This window comes from Panthera tigris, chromosome B1, assembly GCF_018350195.1.
Source record: "Panthera tigris isolate Pti1 chromosome B1, P.tigris_Pti1_mat1.1, whole genome shotgun sequence".
NCBI classification, from domain to species: Eukaryota; Metazoa; Chordata; class Mammalia; order Carnivora; family Felidae; genus Panthera; species Panthera tigris.
In genome coordinates this window covers 182,479,012-182,499,788 of record NC_056663.1, presented here as the reverse complement: position 1 = coordinate 182,499,788, position 20,777 = coordinate 182,479,012, and the positions used below count along the sequence as shown (strand labels likewise).

The 20,777-nt window shown below is 36.9% G+C and overlaps 1 protein-coding gene across 4 annotated transcripts in view; it reads left to right on the top strand.

Moving 5' to 3' along the window:
- STIM2 (stromal interaction molecule 2) overlaps positions 1-20,777 on the top strand; it is a 151,500-nt gene that overhangs the window by 39,497 nt on the left and 91,226 nt on the right. The window lies entirely within an intron of this gene.

Genomic DNA, 20,777 nt, shown 5'->3' with positions numbered 1-20,777 from the left:
GTCAGCACAGAGCCCGACGTAGGGTCAAACTCACCAGTTGTGAGATCATGACCTGAGCAGAAGTCAGACATTTAACTGACTGAGCTACCCAAGCACCCCGCGTTATGTTTAATTTTTTGAGAAACTGCCACCTGATTTCCAGAGTGGTTGTACCACTTTACGGTCTCTCCAGCAAAGTATGAGAGATATAGTTTCTCTGCATCCTTGCCAGTGTTTGGCTGTATTGGAATTTTTTATTTTGCTCATTCTGATAGAGCACACGGTGCTGATAGATACCACACGGTGGTATCTCACTGTGATTTTAATTGGCATTATTCTAACGACTGGCAATATTGAGCATCTTTTTATGTATTTATCTGTCATCTATCTTCTAATGTCTTTACCCATTTTCTAATTGAGTTTTGATTAAAAAACATTTTTTTAACGTCTATTTATGTTTGAGAGAGAGAGACACAGCGTGAGCAGGGTAGGGGCAGAGAGGGAGTCACAGAATCAGAAACAGCTCCAGGCTCCAAGCTGTCAGCACAGAGCTCAACCTGGGGCTTGAACTCACTAACCACGAGATCATGAACTGAGCTGAAGTCAAAAACTTAACGGAAGTTGAAAGCTTAACCAGCTGAGCCACCCAGGCGCCCCAGAACTTTGATTGGTTTTTATGTGGATGTTTGCAAATAAATATAAAAGTTGAGGTAGTAGTAAAATGAACCCCAGTTCTGGAGCTTCAGCTGTTCCCCCATTTAGCCCTTTTGTTTCTTTTGAGAATTTCATAGCAAATCACACGCCTAGATTTCATGATCTTTCACTTGTAAATACTTCACTATGCATTTCTCTTGCAAAGATTTTTCAAAAATATAACCACCAGGATATCACCATACTTAATTTGAGGCACCTGGGTGGCTCAGTTGGTTGAGGGTCTGACTTTGCCTTAGGTCATGATCTCAAGGTTCATTAGTTCAAGCCCCACATTGGGCTATGTGTTGACAGCCTGTGAGCTCAGAGCCCACTTTGGTCTGCCCTTCCCCCGCTGTGTTCTCCCCAAAATAAATAAATTTAAAAAAAGATTAAAAAAGCAATAATTCTTTACTATTTAATACTAATAACCAATAGTGTTAGTATGTACTTAATGTATATTAGTAACTAGTACATATATTAGCAATGGATAATAGATATCTAATATCCAATACTTAATGCTTATTTACATTTTTTTTTGTTTCAAAGATGTATTTTTAAAAATGGTATGTTGGAATTAGAATTCAAACAAGATCGTTAGTTACATACTCTTTTTTGATAGTACTCCCTTTTTGTTCCTCAGGCAGTTGATTTGTTGGAGGAATTGGGTCATCTGCTAGAGTAATTTGGATTTGACTGATTCCTTTCTCTTTTTATCATTTAACTTGTTCTAATCCCCTAAACTCATAGGAAGATTTAGTAGTTTAGTTAGATTAGGATTCTGATTTTTAGAAACGAATCTTCACAGGGATACTGTGTATTCCCTGTTGCATTGTGTAAGGACCATAATGTTTGATTGTTCTACTTTTCATGCTACAAAGTGAGATCAGTTGGTTCAGGTATTGTCAGTCCTGTCCTTACATTTAACAATTTTCCATTCATCTTTTGCCTAATGGTTATGGCTTCCATTGATGTTTGTTGCCTAGATCCAATACTTTATTTGGGGTTGTAGAATAGTGATTTCCCAATTTAGTTGTTTTTGCATTTATTTGCTGGACTTTTCTTTATTTCTTTGCTGGATTTTCAAGAAAATTTATTAACTTTTTGGTTTTCATGAAATGTATTCATACAGGAAAAGCAGGAAAAATGCTCAGTTCAGCATCACCCCCCCCCCCCCCCACTTTATTTATCAGTTCTTAGAGTAGTGACTTGGTGCCCAAGCAGTCTATGGAAGACACCAGTGAAATGTTTTTTTTTTTTTTCTTCATCATTTTCTTTGGGTATCAGTTTGAATTTGTGGATTTTTTAAAAGGTATTTGGTGCTTTTCAATGACATATTGTTTAAAATTTCACTTTTTGTTTGTAGGTGTTTAGACATATAATTGATTTTTGTACATTGAGTTTTTTGATCCAGCAACCTTGCTAAATTCGTTTATTTAAATTTATTTTCAGATTTTATCGTCTGCAGATGGCAGTTTTTTTATTCTGCTTTTCAAGTCTTTATAACTTTCATTTCTTTTTCTTTCCTTACTGTAGTAGTATAGCACTCCAGTACTGTTTTAGTAGAAGTGGGATAATGCAACCCTTCTCTTGTTCTTTACCTTAGAGGCAATGCTTCAATATCTCTCTATTAAGATTGTAGTTTGTTATAGGTTATTTATCAGATTAAAGATATTTCCATATATCCCTACACATTTATCATGCATTAATGTCCAATTTTATGGAATGCTTTTCTGCATCTCTTCCCATGATCATTTGAGTTTTCTACTTTTAATCTGTTAATGCGAATTACATTAATTGATTTTCTAATGTTAAATGGGTTTCCATTCCTGGAATGGATGTATTATTATCCTTTTTGTAGGTTATGGAATTTAATTTGCTAATATTTTCTGATTTTTACATTTATGTTCACAAGTGAGGCTGGCTTTATAATTTTCATTTTCCAGTACTGTTTTCTTGGTTTTGGTACTAACGTTAAGCTCTTCTCATAAAACAAGTTTAGGAGAAGTTTCTTCTTTCTGTTCTCTGTAAGAGTCTGTTTTAAGAATGGAATTCATTTTTCTTAATTGTTTCTAGAACCTATTCATATAACCATTGGGGCTTGGAACTTTCTTTGTGGAGAAGATTCCCAGGTGGTTTAATTTTTAGTTCTTTGAAGAATACGAGGGGAAAGTAGAATCTTCCTGTGGTAAGAAGCTAGTAGTTACAAGTGAAAAATTCAGTTGTTTATTAATATTTTTTACTGACTGTTTTAAGTGGTTATGTCTCCAGTTTTTGAGGTATAGCCTGTATACTTGCTATTTGTAAATTATACTTATTTTGAATATTACTACATTTTAAAAAGTAGGTTATCTACTATATTTCTTTAATACAGTTTAGATTTGTGTTTTAAGCTTCTGAAGTTTGTAAGATTTCTGAATAACGAATCTTTAAGGACTCTTTAGAGAACTTTCAGCCAGATATCTAAGTTCTGCTGGCTCTGCCAGTTACAGTCTTGAGTTTGTCTATTACTTTCTGGGCCTCACATCCCTCATTGATAAAAAGAATAGCCACTTCACGTAGTTTTCAGAGGATATACTGAGAAGTGCCTTATAAACTGTAAACTGTATAAGTGAAAGGTTTTAAAGATAGTGAATATAGGTGAAGTGTTCAAAGAAAGAGAGTTGGAGGAACCTTTGAGATTTGTTTAAGTCTCTCCATTTTATTGGAAGTAGAAGCTGCAAGTTTATGTGGAGAGCTGAATGCACAGCCCAGGCTTCCTGTTTCTCAAATCGATGAGCTTTTTCTCTTTTGCCTTCCTGCAAATTAAATACTAGGTACTTGAGAGAAACTTTGACTTCTCTAGGTACATAATTGAGTGTATTATTCCTAAGAGGTTGGGTAGAAAAGTGCATGTGACATTAGGGAGAAAAAGGAATTTTAAGACTTTAGTTTCTTAAGTTACCCGTAATTAAAAGTGCTGTCAAAGTAGTGATTGTTATTCCCCCCCCAGAATTTAGACAAAGAGAGCCTTGTTATACTTTTCAGGGATTAAAATTCATCTAATACAGTAAGAAGTGAGGCCCTGTGTGGTTGCCACATAACTCTGTACTTGGAATTCCGTTGAATTTTTACTTTAAAAACCATTGCTTCAGTGTAATTTTAGTAAGACCGTGCCTTATATTTAACATGAAAACTTTCAAACTAATTGTGTTTTGCAAAGGGTGCCTCCTTAAAATTTAACTTGTCTACTTGATTCCTTAGTCTCTCCAAATACAGGCTCAAAAAAATTATTTCCTTTAAATCCTTAAGTTGATACTAATAATGAGAAGGTTTCTTATTATTTGAGCTTTGAAGATTCAATACGTTACATAGTATTTGCAGGAGGGGACTTCTTTCCTCCCTCCTTCTCCCCGTGGCAGCCTGTTAGAGATGCCGGCCGCAGGGCCCTCCTTCCCTCCAGCCCTGCTCCCCCTTCCCCTTTTCCTCCATAAGGTGCAGCATTCACTTGGTGCCCCTTACCTCCATTTCTGCTGTCTGCTCTCATTTAAGAATTTCCTCTTCCTTTCCTTCCCTTCTTACCCTTCCTATCCCAGAGAGTCTGTTTTGGTGAAATGGGGCGACACTAGGGACGTATTAAAGGGAGGAGCCCAGGTTTACTGAGGCACTTTTAAAATCCCAGACATCATTATAGAAAGTATGTGTCTCCTGTTTTAAATGAGTTCTTAAAAATTTTACTTAAGTCATTTTGATCACTTTTTTTTTTTTTTTTTTGAGCTAATACCATCAGATTCTAGATTTGTCAATAGTTACTATGAATAAAAAGTTTCTGGGAACTGAGGCTGTGTTCTTTTAGTTCAAATAGTAATTTCTGTGAGATTCATTATGCATTTATATCAAATTATAATTTTGTTGTCTTAAAGTTGAAGGTCAAATTTTTATTTATTTATTTATTGTTATTTTTTATTTTTTCAATATATGAAGTTTATTGTCAAATTGGTTTCCATACAACACCCAGTGCTCATCCCAAAAGGTGCCCTCCTCAATACCCATCACCCACCCTCCCCTCCCTCCCACCCCCCATCAACCCTCAGTTCTGAGTTTTTAAGAGTCTCTTATGCTTTGGCTCTCTCCCACTCTAACCTCCTTTTTTTTTTTTTTCCTTCCCCTCCCCCATGGTTTCTGTTAAGTTTCTCAGGATCCACATAAGAGTGAAAACATATGGTATCTGTCTTTGAAGGTCAAATTTAATGTTCAGTTGTTATAGGCTTGTGACTTTTTTCCCCTGAAAAACAAGACATTTTCTTTAAGTAAAACTCATTACATATATCCTCATCACAAAGGTAGAACTTAAACCTGACACACAGGAGGTTTAGTTCCTTTATATGTTAGTTTCTTTTTAGGTTTAGCGGATGCTAGCTTCACTACAGTTGTATAGGTTTTCTAGAACTGTGAATTATTATTTATATTTTTTCATTGCTCATCATAGGAATTCATGAGGGTGATGTTTTATGCTAGTTTTGCAGCCCTGGAAGCCAAGAACCAAAAGTGTTGAGAGGTTTGCTAAAGATTACGTAGTTAATAAATAGTGGAACTGAGATGTGAGCTCAGGTCTGACTAGAGAGTTGGTGGTCGTGTGATTATTTAGGGATAACGCTGGTTGATAGGTAGAGTTACTTGCTATTAAAATAGTTATGCATAAAATGCTGTTAAGAGTGGAGAATTGGGATTATCTGTTAGGAAGATCCGGAAGGCTTTACAGAGAGGATGAATCCTGGTGAAGTGGATTCTTCAGGGATCAGATTATGCCTTGATTTCATGCTGTGAAGACTGGGCTTTATCCTGTGGAGGACCTTGAGGTCCTGAAGGATTTCAGCAGGAGGGGTGATGTGATTAGCTTCATATTTACAGATGTGGCTCTCACTCATTTCTTTTCCCTGTCAAAAACAGAGCAAAAAGTCTGTATTTAGAAGACTGACCCAGTGGTGATCGTAAAGAACTTTGCTCTCCTTACGAGTACAGCTGCATTTAGGATAGAGATCACATCTTTTAGTGACAAAATGGTTTCTTTAGATGGGATCTAAATTTATGCCTGGATTATGGTAATATAAGTAAGATTTTTCAGTATAGGACCTACCCAGTGACATCATTTCAGGAAGCAAAGCTGGTATTACTTAAAATGATCACCATTTTATGAATGACTTCTTTCATTGCATTCTAGATCATTCAAAATCATTTCTTAGAAATGTCTGATTGAGTTCTGTAGGCAGAAAGAATGCAACGATTGTCAGTCTTTTTGACAACATGTCCTCATTGGCCAATTTCTACCTATTTGATGCCACCCTGCCTCATGTTTTTCTTCCTATATCCTGAGGTGGAAGAGAGCCGTTGCAGTGTCTAATCTGTCCTGTGGTAGGTGGAGTTTTCTTGGATTATCTGTAAGAACAGTCTTCCTGTTGTTAATGGGGCCAGATAAATAAAAGAGCTTGTAATGCTATGAGTTTAGTTTTTAGTATTTAATCATTCAGAAATTGACTTTGTGTGTATAGATGTATCTTCTCTAAAATTACAAAATACAAAAGAAAATTGTAGTTACCTTCATGTTTGATAATGAATAAGACCTTTTTGTGTTGATGACATCTTTACTTAATGGGGGCTATATACCATGGTGGAAAGAGTGGAGAGTTCTAGGTATTAGTAAAATTTACTTTGTAATATTTTTGCAGTCTGCCTCTTTCCATATCACCTCATTAGTATAGCCTTAGTTTAGACCTCATTGCTTGAGATAAAATTACTTGCTTCCCTGCCTCCAGTCTGCTGTCATTAAATCTACATTTTGCAGCTACATGCAAGCATATTCTGTACACAACACAAATCTGACACTATCCCACCCATGTCTCCATGAATCTCTTAGCTCTAATAAGTTCTGCTAAATGCTTGGAGTTGTGATATAACTATAGTGGCTCCTTGAACATTTAATTTCCATGAAGTCTTGCTAGCTTAATACTTTTACACACATATGCCCCTCCCCCCAAAACATAGGTGTTTGATTTTTGTAAAATATTTTAGTGGATTTATTTCTTAATATACTTCAAGTACCATTTTACTTATTTTTTTACTTACCTTTTTTTACCTTTCATTTTTACTTTACCTTACATTTTTACTTACCTTTAGTATTTATTAAAATTTAATAAAATACTGAATTTATTTCTTCATATGCTTCAAGTACCATTTTATTTATTTACTTAATTACTTTTAGTATTTATTAAAAAGATATAGGTAGATGTTAATTGAGGGAGGGATATAAAATTTGAAAAGATAGAAGATAGGACATCTAACTGATAGTAAATAAGAAATTGGCACAGATCTCTGTCAACTATGTTCATAATTTTGAAGGCCAAATTTCACTGAGGCTTGTAGAGAGTGTTAAGAATAATGAAAGGCATTTTGGAATGTTTTGTTTGGAGAGAAAACAAGGCAGCAAGTTGTTTCTGATCCTGTAATGATAATAGATGACTATACAAATTCAAACTCTTCACTGCCCATTGGATTCTCTCTTTTGTTAGGAAAATAATTGATCAAAAATGATAGATTCAAGTTATTGAAAGAGAATAGTAGGATGAGAAAGGAGCTAATTGTTCTCAGTGGCCAGGATATTTCGTTCTAGGGTTTAAAAACAACTAATTATTGGGGCGCCTGGGTGGCTCAGTCGGTTAAGTGTCTAAGTGTCTGACTTTGGCTCAGGTCATGATCTCGTAGTCTGTGAGTTCGCGACCCGCACTGGGGCTTTGTGCTAACAGCTCAAGGCTTGGAGCCTGCTTCTGATTCTGTGTCTCCCTCTCTCTGCCCCTCCCCCGCTTGTGTGCACGTGCGTGTGTGTGCTCTTTCTCTCTCTCTCCCTCCCTCTCTAAGTAAATAAACATTAAAAAAAGACAAATAATTATCTTATTTTCATGATCTCTGAGCTGTCATGGAGACTATGAATGGTATGTAAAGGCTGACAGTTTTATTTTTTAAACATTTTTTAAAGGTATAATTGGCATATAATAAATGGTTCCTATTTAAAGTGTACAATTTGGTAATTGTTAACATATGTATGCATGCATAAAACCATCACCACAGTCAAGGTATGAGCATGACCACCATCCTCCACAGTTTCCTCATACCCCATGGAAGAGGAAACTGAGAACCAGCAGCAAGTGAGGAAGAGAACAAGAATATTAGGTTGTCCTGGAAACTGAATAAAGGAGAGAATGTGCAGATGATTACGGATAGGCCAAGTAACAGGGACATGTGAATTAACCATTGGATTTAGTAAGGTAGAAATTACTTGTGATTTTGACCAGGGTAGTTTTGGTGGAATCGTGAGAGCTGAAGCCTGATTGGAGTGTATCTTAAGACAGAAAGGGAAGAGAGAAATTGGAGATAGTAAGTTAGTAATGTTTTCAAGGAGATTTTCTACAAAGGGAAGCAAAGAAATGGGGTAGTAATGCAGTGAAGTTGAGAATGTCCCCCCCCCCCTTTTATTTTTTTTTAAAGGAGGAAGAAAACCAATGTTTGTTTATATTCTGATGGCAGTGATTCATTGAAAGCAAAATGTTAAGTGTGTGAATTTCTGAAGTAGTGTAGTGCTCTTGAAGGGCCAAATGGGACGAAATTTTGTTCATGAATGTAGGGATTGGTATTATATAGAAACTTGGGTAATTCATCGGTGACTACAGGCTGGATGGAGACTCAGTTTGAGTTGTAGACATTGGGAGGTAGTTCATTGTATGATGCGAGTTCATGGAAGTTCTCTTCTGAATGCTTCATGTAATTTTTTTTTCTTTTGGTGAAGTATTTTCTTTTGTGAATGAGAATAGGGAGTAGAGACATCACGGGTGAGGATCAAGAAGGTGTGAAATAGGATAGAAGTGTGAACTGAGTTAAGGGTGCAGTGGAGGTCTGTGGTTATAGATTTAAGGCATCATGATCAGCCATGTTTAGATGTACGGGTGTAGATACAGAGTAAGTGGAGAACTAGGTTTTTACCAGGGCTATTGCTTTGTTAACCAAGTGTCATGAAAGGAGAGATGAGTCATGAACTTGAGTGTGTTTTCAGGAGAGTGATTATAGTAAGTGATCATAGATTCAGCTATGAAAGAAGGAGAGAAAAGACATTAAAGGGTGAAGGACAGTAGTCTCTGCAAGAGATGATGGTGACTTTGAATGGGGCAGAGTCTGGATAATGTTTTAAAGGTAGAACCAACAGATTTTCTGTGGTTGGATGTTATGTGTGTGAGGGTTGTAATCAAGGAATGACCTTAGAGTTTTTGAGTCCTGAGCGGTTTCAAGATCTGAATTGTTGTCAGCTGAAGTGCTTGGTACTTTATCACATTCAATGGTTTGGCTGTATTTTGTTGATTTGACTGTTGTGTATAAAAAGAAAATTTTCTAGTGTAATTAAGCTAGGCAAATATAAATGTAAATCAGCTTAATCCATGACCACTCATTCAATTTCCATATTGATTCATTCAGGTAAGCCTTTGAGTGCTTGCTATGTTCCACGTGGTGTTCTAGGTGATGGGAATATGAACAAGACACATAATTAAATCAACTATTTATATTGGTTTTAGTTCAAATTGAGAAATGAAAGTTTGGAAAATTTATGAAATAAAAGGAATTACTATGTCTTAGATGAAAATTTATATTATCTTTGTATTGAATTGCTAAGTATCTGGCTACGTTGACTATATTTATTTAGGCCAGTTTTACATCTTTAATACTCTTCTTCTGGGAACTTACATTATCATGCTGTTAATTTTTAGGTCACTTATTTAAAATAACTTAAGGTATTAATATTCTAAAAAATATAAAAATAAGTTTCAGGGTTAATGAATTGAAATTCATTTTACAGTTTGTGGACTGCATGAGAAAATCTTTACTGGCACCAGATATCTTGTTTGGAGCAGAAATGATATTTTTCAAGTTGATAGCCTGAGCAGTTTCCAAAATGTAAATCTACCCTAAGTGGAAGAAATTATACTATTTTTTAAACATTTACTTATTATTTTTGAGAGAGAGAGAGAGAGAATGTGTGAACGAGCTAGGGAGGGGCAAAGGGAGAGAAAGAGACACAGAATCTGAAGCAGGCTCCAGGCTCTGAACTGTCAGCACAGAGCCCGACACGGGTCGCAAACCCACAGACCACAAGATCATGGCCTGAGCCGAAGTCTGATGCTTAACCAACTGAGCCACCCAGGTACCTCAGAGATTATACTATTTTTAAGAATATGCAGAAAACATTTTTGGGGGTAATTCTTTTAGTTGAGTCATGTGCGGCCTGAGTTTTGGACAGTGGCAGAGTTGTTGGAGAAAGTGTATATACTTTACTAAGGGATAATTCTCTGAATAGGAAGGTCAATATTTGTGTGCATATATTTTGATATATTGATTAAATAATTTAATTACTTTCAGTATTATCTTCAATAAAATCTGTGTTTAGAGAGAACACCTAAAAGTTGATTTGTTGGTGACAGCACATCATTACTACTGAAGAGCCAAAGTAAACACAGAGAAAAGAGGTTCCCTGGGAACTGTTTATGTGTGCCATACTGGTTATGAACAGTGTTGCCCACATATGAGGGATCTTCAGTAACATCTCTGTAACTCTGAACTCACTCCCTTCTACTTAACATATTTCAAAGCAAAAACAGATGCTGGAATTATATGGTACAAAAAATCATGTGAAAAGGATAGATAGAAAAGACTCTATTGGAGACTGAAATTAATTGATGATCTTTAGAATGAGGCGTCGGTTCTCTCATAAACTAATAAACAGATGCTTTTGCCTGATTCTGCTTTTTGCAGGAGGCCCTTTATAGGCTCCTAACAAATGCTTATATCTCTAGTTTCTCACTGCTGCTTTTGGATGTCTTTTTTTTTTTTTTTTTTTTTTTTTTTGAGCTTTGGATGTCTTTAAGAGGCTGTTTTGTCCATGAATATCTTAGCATTAGAAAATGATCAGTGAAATTCTTAAGGTATACATAAGCAGTGAGTGAAATGAAAGGTATGGAGTATGGACATCTGACATGAAGGAACAAAGGAAACAGACCTTGACAAACACAAATAAAAACATTTTTTTCTGATAAAATTGACATCCCTTGATGTTGGCCTTTTTGACTGAATTATTCCTGAGTTAGATATAGGTGTAGATTAGATGATACAGATGTCAATATATCTCTCCAGGGCTTTTTAGATACCAGTTTTGCTTTCTTTGCTAGTTCATACTTAAAATGTTATCATGTACTCAACTGTTTTAGGGATTCTTTGCACTGACACACTTAATCGCCGTAGTTCATCCATATAGAACCAAGGGTTCTCATGAATATTACCCCCAACTCTAAATGGATATGTGATGCAGAAAAACAGTGAATCAGCTGAACCAGATGAATATAAATTTAAAATGCAGACTGTCTTTTGGTGACCTGTCTCAATCTCCGTTTGCTTACTGTAAAAATATAGATAGTAATAATTATGTTTCATTATTTAAAAAAATTTTTTTTTAACGTTTATTATTGAGAGACAGAGAGACACAGAGCATGAGCAGGGGAGGGGCAGAGAGAGGGGGAGACCCAGAATCTGAAGCAGGCTCCAGGCTCTGAGCTGTCAGCACAGAGCCTGACGTGGGGCTCGAACTCACAAACTGTGAGATCATGACCTGAGCCGAAGTCAGTTGCTCAACCAACTGAGCCACCCAGGCGCCCCTATGTTTCATTATTAATGTAAAAATTAGAACTAATGTGCTAAAAGAAATTACAGCAGAATCTGGTATATGCTCAATATTTAGTAGCAAATAAAAATTAAGAAAACCTCAGGGAAAAAAGAGGCTTAAAAAATTCTGGGAAGATATATATATATTTTAATTCAGAGACACCTTTCTAATATTTTCTGCTGTGATGTTTTAATTACCAATAAGGATTTATAATGTATAGTTGTGTAAGTATACATTATTACTTAGGAGCCCTGTGTGTTGGAATCTGAATTTGCAAACCTTTAATGTGTGGATGGTTTTATGAAACTTCTCCTTCCCAAACAAAACAAAACCAGTGTCTGTTTCTCCATAAGATAAATGGTTCCTGGTTGTTTCTTTCTATGCCGTATGTATATAGGCAGTTCCCAACTTAGAAATGTTTGATTTACAAACATCCCGAACGTCAAGCCTCTGGCTGTGGCCTCATTTCTCTCCTACGACTACCATGAGAAGTGCACATATGCCTCTCACTCTTTCATTGAATGAGGTATAACTTTGTAAATCTTTCTTCCATTACTGTGGAACAGTACATGAATGGGGATTTACCCATTTTTGTTGCTGAAACTAAATTGGTAGGGCATTGGATTCTGCTTCCCAGTTGGAAATGTGCATTTGTTTTCACTTAGAAACAGTAAGAGCTTTCTAAAATAATTGTTTGAACAAATTAATCCTATAAGTACATAGCAAAAACTTATACTTAAATGAGTGTTTTCCATTTTCAATATAATAATCTTTGGAGATTATATACTTGTAGTAAGTAATGCTCTTAATGAATCTGCTTTTAGAATTCCTGTTTTGTAATTTGCTTTCAGAATATTCTTTTTGGGTATTTTTAAAAATAGGAAGTCATTTTTTTTTTTTTAACGGATTGTGGGAGATGAGGAAAAATAAAGTTCTTTTGAATTTCAACAAAATAGTTAACCAATTCTTTGATCTTGGGCATATTGCTTTGCAAATGAGAATTTGGTTTATTCATCATGCAAATGAGAATTTGGTTTATTCATCATGAAAAGAAGAAGCGAGATTCATCCCAGTATAGCAGGGCTGTTGAGAGAAGTTGAATTAGATAACCAGGTAAAGCACCTGGCGTGTAAGTTACCCCCCAAATGCTCTATTCCCTCTTTATTTTCTCTCCTTGTGTTTTAGGGTATATTTGGTTTTGGAGTCAACCAAAAGATATTTAGAGTTAAGCCTAATTTAGAAAAATGCTGTTTTTGGTATCTGTTAAGGTAATAGTAATATCATAGGAAGACTAGACTTAGGTTGCAGGAGACTTAGTGTTGAGTTCCTCCTGTGCCATTTATTAGCTAATTCCTTCATCTTTCTGGATCATAGTAGTAGGTATCTACTGAGTTCCAAATATGTGCCACCCTCTGTGTTAGGTGCTTTATCTGCAGACGTCTCATTTAATTCTAACATCAGCTTTGCCAAGTTGCTGTCTCTTATTCCCATTCTACAGATGAGGAAGTTAAGGCAGAGAAGTTAAATAACTTTCCTGAGGTTATACAGTAAGTGGCAGGATGAGAATGAATTAAAAGTTCTTCTTTTCCTTTTACAGACTCCTCAACCTTCCTTTCTGTAAAATTGGGATGCTAATTTTATTTTTCGAGATTGTTATTAAGGTCTTGCACTGTGGGAGAAGTGAGATGGTGTCGTGCTCTCAGGTCAGTACCAGGCAGTAACAACAGTGCTCTTCTTATTTCCCGAGTGTTGATACAGGTAGGATGGCATTAATGACCTGTGTTCTCTATAGCTTGTGTTTGGTTGCAGCTTGTTTTCTTCTTTATTGTGGTAAAACATACATAATGTAAAATTTACCATTTAAACCATTTTAAGTACATGATTCAGTGTCATTAAGTGCATTCACAGTGTTCTGGTTGTCACTTTGAGTTACCACATTCTTCCCTCCAAAACAACTCCAAATAAATATAAGCATAGTTTTTGCCCTATTCTGTACACGTAACGTTGCTAATTGAAATGTTAGTGTTTATAGTATCCTGGGAAACCAGGGGTAAATAGATCAGTGTACCTGTGTACTTTTATTTTTTTTTGCACCTAGTCAACATTATTTTCCCACATATGACAGATGCAGCAATGTTATAAACATATATTACTGCTTTCTAGGAACTTAAATATAAAACACAATGGAAATATACAACTGTCAGTGAATACAGAGATAAATACAGCTGCGTAAATACTCTTTCTCATTTATTTAAATACATTGAAGGAATGTATTGGTTACCATGAATATAAATGTAGATTTTTTTTGGATGAGGGATGTGGTGGTAAATGAGTTTCATATTAAGATAGTTTCAAGGCAGAGGCATTATCTTCTGTCTCCTATCTTTAGAGAGGCTGTTTTGAGAAGATTAGCAGGAAGTGTTTGAGGTGGCAAGGACAAGATGCATTTTATGGGTGGGGGAATAAGTGGAAGTCAAATAATCAGAAGATGGTAAATTGAAAAATGTTCCTGGAAAGCAGGAAGGGATCTCAGTAACTGAGTTTTTATCAGATGGTCTACTTAAAACATTTGGAAGGTTTAGTTGAACTGGACAGTTTTTTTAAGGGAAATTTTTAGCTAACAACCAGGGGAAACTTCTTTCTTTTTATAAGAGTAGGGACTAATTAATAGGTACTTTCTATACAAAGTCAGTGATTAAAGAGATTCAGAACTCCAAGAGGCAGTCGTCAGTCAGGAGGGATTTAAAGTAAAGAAAGGCCCTTTATTTTCTGTTCAGTGTGACACGTAGGGCATAATTAGGTACCTCTGCAGTGGTTTCTCAGCCCTCTATTGGTAGGGTTTGTTTCCTTTAACTGATGAACTTTAATTGTCTGAGTAAATATTAGAGATTCTAGAGCCTTCCACCTGCAGTTTTAGAGCATCTTGGTATAGCACTGTGTATACCAGTTGCAACTTTTTCTTTCTCATTTGTTGTTCTGGCATGTAATATGTTCTTAATAAATATGAACATATTTTAAATATCTACTATCTGCCAGAAAATATAATAGATAATGGGTTGAAACTCATTTCTCCCTAAAAAAGTATACAGTGGCCTTTATTATTATTTTATTAGATTTTTTGAGAAACATCCATTAATCTTACTGTATGCTAGGTAAGCATACAGTATGTTAGACACTGGGCATATAAGGGGCATAAGACGACTGTGCCCTAAACAGGATATCAGAGAAGACATTACTTACTTTTGAGTTTGAATCATATCTTTGGTTTATTGAAAAATGACACCAAAGAATTATCTCTGAAGACTTTAGAGAACATTTATTCTCAAAATATTTGGATTGTAATATTTGATTTGGTAAATGCTTGAACTATTAATGGAGGTGCTAAATACAGTCAGTATTTATTTAAAGAATTTCTCTCAGTGGCGTTAATTAAGAAAAGCCTAATCATGAGACTCGTAAATAGTTGCCTGTATGGTAAGCCAAGTCTTGGCGGTATATGATGTTGCACATTGTTAAAGGGCTACAGTCATTGGTTAGTGATTAAGAGCCGGCCGGCTCCCCTTCTTGGTTTTTCTGTGTGAAATTTGCTGACGTTAAGGGTATTATGGGAGAGAAACTAGCTCTAAATACTGGATTTACTTTCTCAGTTTTAGTTCTTTCTTTTTAAAAAATTTTTTCTTGTTTTATTTATTTATTTTTTTGAGAGGAGAGAGAGAGAGCGAGAGAGCTCGTGCGTGCAAGCATCCACAAGCGGGGAAGGGGCAGAGAGAGGGAGAGAGGAAAAGAGGCAGAGAGAGGAAGAGAGGAAAAGAAGCAGGCTCTGACCTGACTTGGAGCTTGAACTCATGAACCCTGAGATCATGACCTGAGCTGAAATCAAGAGTTGCATACTCAACCGACTGAGTCACCCAGGTGTCCCAGCTTCAGTTATTATTATTATTATTATTTTTGATTTTTAAAATGTTTGTTTATTTTTGAGAGAGTGAGACAGAGCATGAGTGGGAGAGGGGCAGAGAGAGAGAGGGAGACACAGAATCTGAAACAGGCTCTAGGCTCTGATCTGTCAGCACAGAGCCGGACACGGGGTGTGACCTTGGGAACAGCAAGATCATGACTGAAGTCAGCCGCTTAACCGACTGAGCCACCCAGGTGTCCCAGCTTCAGTTATTTCTTAAGCTCTTGTTTTCTTAGGTTTCTGAACTGTATTCCCTGTATATATCAGTTGAATGGGATGGTGGAATATAGAATGTGGAGTGAATATTTATTCCTCTTCAATATTGAAGGGTGAATGGAAACCCATTTAACACATTTTGTGACTCTATGTTGTTTGGTCTGGCTCAGCCTTTTTTTTTTTTTAACCTAGACTTTTAGGCCTGAAATGTCAATCATATTTGTCTTCTTTCTTGAGTACATTCAGTTGTCACTTCAGTATAACCTTTTCTTTCTGTCTTCACTGCCATGATTGTGGCTTGTATTTTGTTACTTCCTGCCTGGACTATTAGAACAGACACGAGTTGGTAAAAGCACGTAAACTAAAGCGATAGTTTCTTCTCTAGATTGAAATAAAACTGTATGGGAAAGCATATTTTGAACTTGAAAGTGTTACACAAAATATAAATTGTAATTTCTCTGTTACAGTTCTTGTGTCACAGTCCTACTTAAAAATCATCAGTGACTTCTTTAGATGCCTCTTTCAGAGAGATTCATTGTCCTTCGCTGACTGATAGCTCCAGGTTATTGTTCCAGATTCATATCCTGCTGTTGCCAGTGTTTTCTTCCTCTCTGGCGAGACTGTTGGCATAGCTGGGGACTCTGCTGTTCTGTGGTGTGTGGGACTGGCCTGTGCATTCTCGTTGTTTAACATCCTTAGCCACCACCCCTCCACTGGATGACTGTAGCAGCAGAGTGGAGAGAGGTGAGCGGGAGGAGGGAGGGCAGGGCACTGAGTGGCACTCTCGGTTGAGAACCAGTCTGTTAGCCAGACTACTCCTTGTGAGTTCCAGAGCCCATCTTATTTTCTGTTTGAGTTTTTTTTTTTTTTCTTTTCTTTTTTCTGACCCCACGTATTAAAATCCACTTTCTCTGAGCCTCCTGGGTGGCTCAGTCGGTTAAGCATCCGACATCAGCTCAGGTCATGATCTCACGGTTCGTGAGTTCAAGCCCCACGTTGGGCTCTGTGCTGACAGCTCAGAGCCTGGAGCCTGTTTCAGATTCTGTGTCTCCCTCTCTCTGCCCCTCCCCTGCTTGCACTCTGTCTCTCTCTCAAAAATGAATGAACATTAAATAAATAAGATCTAATTTTTCTTTCCTAATGCCACTAAAAATGTGATTGCTTGCATGTAAAAGTCAGACATCAGTATTTATTAGGTGTAGTAATATATAGTAATAATCTACATATTTTATATATATATATTAGTAATAATATATAGAAAGTAAAACTGGCTTAGTCTTTTACCCCATGTAGTTTTATCTTAACTGCCAAGAGTATAAAAGCCTTAGAGAAGACCATCTTTAATATTTTAAAGTTCCCCTCAATTTTTTTTGCACAATTTGTTCTGTATTTTGTTAAATAAATATTTAAACAGTAATATTTGACAATGAACAAATAAACTTTATACTTTAGGTTCTAGGGAACCATTGAATGGTTTTAACTGGAAGAGTAAGGTTAATAAATTTCTACTAACTTAGGTAGATTTAACATTGTTATAAAGAGGTAAGGAGTTTTGTCGTCATTTTCTACATCATAGTATTCTTATCTGCCGTGTAATTTCTAGAAAAGTTGTTCTCTTCCAAACATTTATATTGAAAAACCAATTAGGCTAGTGATTCAGGACACAGATATTTTTTGAGCACTTGCTGTGAGCAGGCACTGTTCTAGGCACTCCGGAAAGAGCAGTGATCACAACGAAAGCCTGTAATCTCATGTTGACATTACAGTGGGGGAGTTGGGCAGTAAGCAAATACATAAATAGATACTGTAGTGCCCTGCAGTAAAGTGCTATGAAGAATAATAGGGCAAGCAGAGAGCCTAAAGGCCAAGGCTGTTTTGGAGAGGGAAATTAGATGGCCTTTGAGGAGAAACAGTTGAGTTGGAATGAAGGCAGTTACCTGAGCCTGCGTGGATTTGGAAGAAAACCCTGCAGGCCAAGGAACTAAGTGGGAGCTTTCAGTGAGTAATGTATTAATATTATTTTCTTTTCACTTTAGAATAATCCCTTCATAATCTGTCCCTCACTGATATTGTCAGTCTTTTCTCATAGTTTTCCAATTAAATGGGAACAATAGGGGTGCCTGGGTTTCTCAGTCAGTTAAGCAGTTAAGCCTCTGATTCTTGATCTCTGCTCAGGTCAGTATCTCATGGTTTGTGGGATTGAGCCCTGCATGGGGCTCTGTGCTGACTGCAGGGAGCCTGCTTGAGATTCTGTCTGTCTGTCTCGCTCTGCCCCTCCCCTGCTTGTTTGTTCTCTCTCTCTCTCTCTCTCTCTCTCTCTCTCTCAAAAAAAAATGAGAACAGTAGTACTTACTTTCTAGGCAAAGTGAAATGTATAATAGGCAATTTACATATAGTTGTATATGATAGACATTCTGTAATTAGTAGTTATTGTTGTCATTATGTTGTTAGTATAATAGCTATTAGCACATTATGTTCTTGCCTATACGTGTCTTCCTAGAGAACATTTGCTCGTCTTTTAAGAATAAATGTAAATATCACTTCTCCTTGAGTTTTTTCTTGCTATTCATGTAGACGGAACTACTCCTGTAGTTTTGCCACCATTATATATTTACTACATGTCTGCCATTGTACTTGCCATATTGAACTTTATTCACTTGCTCTACGTTTTGTATACCGGGCTTCTAACCTAGTGTCTGACATCTATACATTTTCTAGAGAAATAGTATTCAGAAATTCATTTATTTGCCTTGTAATACTTATGTATAAGTAAATCGTTCAACAAACGTATCAGTCACTGTGGTAATAATAAACTTACTATCAAGGTTTGTTCAAGGGGAGTGTGGCTTGAAGACATTATTAAAAGGAAAGGTAATGTAGGAAGCATAGGTATGTATTCTAGATTATCAACATCGTGCAGTAGTGTCCCTTCTGTGGGACACATTTATGCTTCTTGGTGTTCTTAGCTCCTTGGGCCCTGGTAATATTTGTGATAGCAATACTTTATTCTCTGATGTTGGTGACACTGTGACCCATTTACATTCATTATACTGATGCTGGAACATGGATTGGAGTCTTGAAGACTTTATCTGAATCCTAGCTCTGCCACTTCTAGGGATGTGATCTTGAGCAAGATACTCATGAGTGCCATTTCCTCATCTGAAAATGGAGATAATATGTGTCCCCCACAGGGTTGTAGAGATTATGTATATAAAGCAGTATTGGTTTCTGGAATGTAGTAGATGTTTCTTAGGTGAAATCATTTTACTTCATTAGACTTTGTTTCTGCAGAAATCATACTGAGGATTTGTTTGGCTTTGAGTAGAGGAAAACAAGTTGAAATTTTAACAGTGGTGTTGGTTGGTTGCTGACTTCGGTTAAGTTTTATTTTCTTTCGGCTGATTTCTTTTTCTTCGGCAGAAATTGCTGTCCTTGATCCAGAGAAAAGAAAGGACTGCTCACTGTATAGTGCTAGAAAGGTTTATGACACCATATTGCATTTAATACAAGTGGGGGCACGGAGCAGAGGAAATCTGTCCTAGTTGTCACACGGGTGTCCGGCACCAAGCACTAGGCTGGCACCTTACAGGCACTCCATATCATGTCTCAGTGAACAACTGAATTCTGTTTAGGTATCTGAGAAACACATTTCTGGCTGTGGAATACGGGAATGTGCTGGTGCATTTGGGTAGCTAAGGTGAGGTCAGTGAGGCAAAGGAGAGCCATTTTGGCATTTCAGCAGTTGTCTTTGAAACCATTCTCCCTGATTTATTATATGCACAGATCTTTTGTAACAGTTTGTATGTTTGAAAAAGAAATTTAGGTCAGCCAATTTGGGTTAAAATGATCACTTGTGCTGAATTGACCTAGAAGGGATACAGTTGAGAAAGAAATGGAAAGGACTTTAGAACAGGTAATGGGGCTCAGAATTCACAACTGTTCTAAGTCAGATTTCTAGTCCTTAAGTCACCGTACCAAAAGGAAATACAGTTTTATGTGGGGAAATGGATCACCCTTGCCTTATCCTCAACTGCTGTCTTTCCTTTCCTTCTGCAGTTCTAACTTGGCAAAACGCCAAATCCTAGAGCAGTCTTCGTCGTTTACCTCCTCCATTCTTTGGAGGCCTGAGGTGCTGCGTGCTGCTAGGATTACAGTCGCACTTCCTGACCGCTGTGCCTCCCAGTCTTGCCTCCAGTCTGTTTTCCACTATCACCAGAACGATCTTTCTATAATGTATCTGATTGTGTTCGGCTTCTCCTTGAAAATCCTGTATGGGCTTCTCATAATTTTCAGGATGAAAATCCAAATTCCATAGTGTGGGGAAAACCACCCTTAGTCTTAGAGATCTGGCCCCTTCCTTCTAATTTCTTACTGATCTCTTTTCTTCTTTCCATATATTCTCTGTACTCCAGACATATTAACCAGTGGCATTTCTCTGAACGTTCAACATTTTTCTCATGACACTGAACGTATGATGTTTCTTTTTCCACGCATGCTTTTGTCTCCTTCCCAAGGTCATCAGTTATAGGTCATATAAAACCCCCAAGGTTACCTCTAGAAAACATCTGACTTTTCTCTCCCGGTCTGCACTGGTGCTCTTCCTCCATGGCTCTCATAGCACTCTACACGTAGTGTTTTCAGTGGTCCCTAACTTAAAATATTGTTGTGGTCCGCATGCCTCCTTTATCACTAGACTGTTTCCTCATGCCTGTCACTGGTTTGCACAGCATAAAAGCCTAGAAGTTTGTGATTTAGTTAGCGTATGAAGTAACAATTTATCAGAGACACAAAATTGCTAAACTAAGCCCTGGGTATTATGAATGTGAGAAACAGAAGACGTTTTCCTGCCTTGGTCATAAGCTCAACTGTATAGACAAAAGGATTCGTGTAAGCAGTTAGAGATTAATAAAGTACAACATTAACGAGGACTTAGGTTGAATGATATGAGAATAAAATATAATCAGATTTCAAGTCCCTTGGCATTTCATATCTGCTCTTTATTTTTCTCCTCAGGACTTACCCACTGCTAGCTGCTAGCATGCTCTACCTTTTACTTCTTTATCTTGTTATGCTCATCTCCTCCACTATGCTGTAGTTTCATGAGGAATTTTTTTTTTTTTTTTTTTTTTTTAACAGAGAAAGCGAGAGAGTGTGAGTGTGCACTGGGGAGGGGCAGAGGGAGGGGGAGTGAGAGAATCTTAAGCA